This window comes from Cynara cardunculus (genome assembly GCF_001531365.2).
Source record: "Cynara cardunculus var. scolymus isolate 2C chromosome LG 3, CcrdV1, whole genome shotgun sequence".
Taxonomy (NCBI): Eukaryota; Viridiplantae; Streptophyta; class Magnoliopsida; order Asterales; family Asteraceae; genus Cynara; species Cynara cardunculus.
This window is the reverse complement of record NC_037530.1, coordinates 5698699-5704922: the sequence shown is the minus strand read 5'-3', so window position 1 is coordinate 5704922 and position 6224 is coordinate 5698699.

Genomic DNA, 6224 nt, shown 5'->3' with positions numbered 1-6224 from the left:
ATTTGTGGACACGGCCTAGAATGAATGTTTCCAAAAAGAAATGCACTCAATCAATCAATCCCCCAAATTCCAATGAGATTATTCCTTATGTCTCATTCTGTACAGATTAGGCAATATGCTTCATTCTCTGTCAGAACCACAATATAGCAGCTTCCGACTGCTAAGGATACAACTTCTGACATATCAAACAAAAAAATAGGTACAATTAATACCAGTATATCACCTTCAATATATTAATCAGTTAATGGCAGTTATGCTATATAAGATGCATTTGGGAGTACATTCCTATATAAAGGTGTATATGGTTTTGCAAACTTTTTAAGCTGCTTGACATAAAGAAAAATCCCCTGCCCTTTCAGGGAAAAAGATTATTTATACATCCAGAGAATGGAGAAAAATATATTTGACCTGTTCACTAGTTTATACTTATGTGAGACAGAAAAAGAGATGGATCAAACACCAACACTATTTCAAGTACAAATTATACAGGTTCAACTGTGGATCTCTGAACACATAATTGTTAAACTATCATGCCTACCCCTGCTACTTCCACTTGGCACTATTTTGCAGCTCACCATAAAAGCAAGACAGAGTTAAACACTAAACTCATGAGAGCAAACACCTTTTAATAACTACATGAGTAACAGAATAATAATATTTGGAGAGTGAGGTTCCTCATATAAAATTAAGAAAATGATGGACAGGTTTCTGCTGTTCCCACCTTAAACTGTGAAGAAGTTTTGTAGTTAAATTTGCAGTAGAGGGGAGAAACAGAGGTAAAGCGACTGTTTCTATGAAGACCCCCCTGGCTTGTGAATAGGTGTGTGCGAAAAAAAGGTTTTGACCTGAAAGTCCACCTTCATTCCATCTTCAGATTTTTAGGTCACATGAATCTAAAGTCCATCAACATGAACCTAGTGAATAATTTTGTAAGAAGCATCAAAGATACAAAGAACATGATGCTTCCAGCTGCATAATTTTCGTTAATTACGTAACCTGTGCATGACTTTCGATGTTATCAACATCATTTACATTGTACAGCTGGCAGTAGCTATTTACAAGAAATTTCCATTATCATGTACTAAGATCTTCAACCCCCACCTTCATAAGGTTTGTTACAGATAGCTTACTCCTTGCTTTCAGGAAACAAGTTCTTAACAGAGGCATTACCAAATATACAACTCAAAATGAAACAGCATTAGGACAGATAAATCAATTCCATTGATACGAAATACTGACATCAAAACTAATTACACACATCTCTGTCTATTCAACTTCAAAAATTCAAACAGTAACCAAGTACCAAAAAGTTAGCATACTTCCCAAATCAACAAATTTCAATTGATTATATACAAATTCCCCACTTCCTTTCACCATTTCTCTAACCAACACCCACGTACATACAGAGGATTTGATCCATTACGAACACTGATTTTTTATTAGGTCGGTAAGCAAGTCGATCTAGAATTGCAAGATTACGGCATTTTGAACATAGATCTACGCTAAGATTGAGAATGAAATCAAGAAACCGAAACAAAAGTAGGTGATGGAAGAAATCAAAACTAACCTTGTATCTGAAGAAGCAAATGATCTTGAGGTACAAGAAACAAAATGTGATTGAAAAGCAAAGCAAAGCAAAGCAAGATAAAGATTCTGGAATTGGGAGGGTTCTAAATGATACGGGAGAATCAAGTGACAGAGAGATTTGTTTGCTTTTGATTTGTTTAAAGGAGAGTGGAGCAAAAGTGAGTAATTACTGTGATCGCCATTCCTGATTTCTCTGACAGTAAATTAGTAACAGTAATAAAGACTACTCTTCCACCCTTTGCTCCCCACCATTTTCAAATTTCAATTTTTATCTGAGTTGTTTATAAAAATAATTTATCGACTTATTCCGATATGACATCAGTAATAAGCACTTTTGAAGGTTTGGATAAACAGTTTATACCGGTAATAAGAAGTTTTTGAAGAATTTAAACGATTCTAACTTATAATAAGTTGATAAGGACTTTTGTAAATAAACAAAAGTTGTTTCAAATAAGCAATCCCAAACACCCCTTTAATTAATTTAATAATATCCATCTAAACACCCTTTGAAAGTTATCTCATCTACGCTTTTGTAACGGAAATTCTTTGAATTGAATGACCGATCGTAGCAAATGTCGGTTCAATATGAAGGATTGCATTTTTGTAAGGTCGTAATTGTACAGATTGAGCAATCCCTTTCGTTTTTCGTTTATAGGAACTGATAGAGAATTTGTATTTTATATACAAAGTCAAAACACCAGAACGTCGAACCAAACAAGCTCTAGGAGGAATTTGAGGAGGGCTGTAAGTTTATTAGAGCATTTCCAACAAGTTCTTTAAAATGGAGTTTTTGAAGACTTTTTGGGCAAAAAGTTGACTACTAGCAACCAATTGATCCTACATGAAACTCGCCTTTAAAGACACCAATGTGAGGGGCATTTTCTTGACTCACTCAGTGGTTGAGGCTAGAGGGAAACCAGGATTCAACTCAGGAACTGCCTTGTATTTGGGCAAAGTCATCTCACTATTTTACCAACTGAGCTACACGCTTGGAGATTTTGACTTTTGAATTAGTTTTTTGCTCCAACGGATTTTTTAAACTTTTTTTTCCCAAATGAAGAAAGTATGAGAGAGAAAAAGGGTGAATGATATTCTCCAAATTTAAAAAACTCTCAAAAAATGATTACTTAATAAAAAAGAATTTTTTTTATTATATTTTCACCAATAAAAAAAAACCCTGAAATTAAACATTTATGATAAAGAAAATAATATTTTATTATAATATATGAAATATTTTAATAATATAATCAATGTTATAATCTCCTAAATGAGGAAACTGTTGAAGTTGAATGTCACTTTCTTTTGAAAATTTAGAGTTCTGATTGTCTGCTTTGAAAAAATTATGAAGAATCTATTGAAAATACTCTTACATAACAACCATTAATTACTACTGTGAGTTAATTGATCTTTTATGTTACTTGAAAAACGAATAAAAAGTCAAACTAACAGGAAGAAAAAAGTCAAAGATTTATATAAATACGAAAACTAATATTAAAGGTGGAATTATGATACAATTATGAAAAATATCTGATTACAAGTTGGTATAACGATCTATTATATTAAAAACATAATAATTATATTTAAAAATAATTTAATAGAAAACTTATTCCATGGACTTTTTTTGTGGGTAAAAAAACACCATAAACATGTCACATGGGGCACATGACATGAAGCCATGCATGTTTTTTTTTTCTTTTCTTAAAAACAAAGAAATTTAAAACGATGGATTTAAAAGTGTGATGTTTGGTTTGAGAAAACAAGAATGAAAGTATATGATGTAATTGTTTCCTGATAATGAAGATGGTTCCCAAATAACAGTTACGGTACATGGTCGAACGTGTTACTGGTAAATCTTTCTGTTGTAAAGTAAAAAAAAATTAGCTTCGTGAAAGATACAGTTGTAGCGTTTTAGAAGATGCAACTGTTTTATATGGTGTAACAGTATGGGAAAATTCTTGGGTCCGTTTATGCATTCAAGTTTGATTTATGATTAGTCTTGTTACCGCTTTTGGCGTGTAGCTCAAATGATAAAGGAACAATGCGACTTTGACCTAATATAATACAGGGCTCGGGTTTGATTACCCACCCCCCCCTCGGCTGAGGCAGAAAAATGTCTCGTTAAATTGGTGCTCTTGAAGGTAGATTATGTGTGGGACCGGTTTGGGTTATCAGTAATCAAAATTTTGTCCAAATTAGCATTGTTACTGATGATAACAAATATTATATTATTATTACATAATAACTGTGGATACGCAGACCAATTTATATCTAGATCGACTAATTTCGTTAGATCCTGAAGTTAACAGTTAGGCAAACCTCTAATGACTCTGAAAACTTGAAGCGGTGTTCAGGATTTGACTCATGAGACCCTGGAGTAAAGAGTTAGACAAATCTTTAATGACTTTAATAAACTAAAACTTTCAATAACTAATGACTTGTGAGATCCTGGAGTTAATAGTCAAATAAACTTTCAATAACTCTATACAAAATCTAACCCGTGAGTAGTGACACGGGAGATCTTGAAGTTATTCCCTTTTTTTTTTAAATAATAATTTTACTTTTAAAGTTATTAGTAGTATTGATATTACGTTTGTTGTGGCTACGGAGGTTCAAATGTGGTGACTCCAGTTTACTCGCAAAGCAGGTAGTCGTCCTGAGATTAGTCGGCTCGCATAACAAGTCGGATATCTAGGTTAATCAAAAAAATATATTATTAGTCTTGTTCAGCGGTAACAATAATCATAATATTAATACTACTAATAACATTAGTATTATTATTTATAGTATTTATTATTAATGTATGAAAATATTATATTGATAACATTATGTTATTATTTTGAGGATAATGTTTTTTATGAGTAAATTACGGATTTGGTCCCTGTGGTATGTTGATTTTTATGAATTTGATCCTTAAACTTTATTTATTATGGATTTGGTTTCTGTAGTATGCATTTTCTATCCGATTTGGTCCTTGTATCAAACAACCGTTTAGTGTTTCTGTGAAAACTGAGGGTAAAACCGTCCTTTTAAATTTCATCGTTTTAGTACTTCATTATTTTTATTTTTTGAACCACCTATTGAATGATGACACGTGGATGGCGTTAAAAAACAAAAATAAGAAATTCTTTCTTCTCCCCCTCCATCCTTCCCGTTTCTCCGGTCACCTCCAATTTCTCCGGTGACTATCTCTCTCCCCCCCCCTTCAACTGTTCTTCTGATGACAGCATCCATCCCTACCCTCCGATACCCGCCTTCGTCCCGAACACTACTCCAACCCCCTGGAAGCCTCAACCTTAGCTGCTTCATCGATCTCCGACCTGCTACGGTCGAGAACCACCATCACCATCCTCTTCTTTCTTCCTTTCCCTCCCTGCTCCGGTTGAAAACCTCCAGCACTTCCTTTCTCCCTCCCTGCTCCTGTTGAAAACCACCGGCGCTACCCTCGTATTTTTTCATTTCTCCCTCCCTGCACCACCGAGACACCCACTTACCATCATCGATCCACTCCATTGTGATGTTGCAGCGACGGAGAAGATGTGTGTGTGTGTTCTGGAGATGGCAAGTTCGGTTGGTTGGGTTTGAGGTGGGTTTGGGGAAGACGACAGAGAAGAGTTGATGGGGGTAACGGGGAAGGTGAGTTTCTTGTTTCTCGTTTCATTTTCGGGTTCTGAGTCGCCGGAGAAGGAGTGTTTCTTGAGTTTTGAAAATTAACAAAAAGGACCCCTGTACAATTTGGTTATTTGGTCCTTTAACTTTCAATGTATACATTTTGGTCCCTAATATAAAAAGATTAAATTTAAAATGAGTTAAAATAGAGAAAAATAATAAAAAGACAAATTTACCCCTAAATAGACGCACTTGCTACACGGCCATTTGGTCCAAGGACCAAATCCAACAAAAAGTTCATACCACATAGACTAAGGGGCCGTTTACTAGACGTTTACCCGGTAAGTGCTTATTGGATAGTTTTTCTTACCGGATGAACATGACAAGGATCAAAAATCTTAGCCAATAAGAACGATGATAAAGATGAAGAGTTTTACTCAATAAGTGAGGGTGACGACTCTTATCCGGGTAAGCGTTTACCGGATAAATTGTTGCATATGATACCATTTTGATGTACTACAATCTTACCCGGTAAAATAAAAATTACAGTATTGACTCCCAAAGATAATCGCTTACCGGGTAAGCATAGTTTGAAGACCAAACCCAAAAAAAACAGAATCAATTAAAAAATAATTAAAGTAATTCCATTATATTTTAGAAGTCATATTTATTGTCTAAAATTAGTCGATGTTGGTTAAATCTAAAATAAGAAGCTCATTTGCTGTTGTGTCACGTCATTAGCATCTTAATAAAAATAAAAACCTTAATAAACTTTATAATAGAGTTTTTATAAAAACCTTACTTTTTCATTTTTTAACTTATAAAATGTAATTCTATTTATAGATTACTAGTTGTTTACCCGCGCAATGCGGCGGGAGCCATGAATTTTAACGATTTTGAAGTTCCACTGGTTTTATAAGATAAGATTTAACGATGATATATGTTACACTTGGTCTTTACATATTAATACAATTTGAATAAATAAGAGTTACGGTTCCAATTACAGACTATCGATGAAAAAATTGTATGAC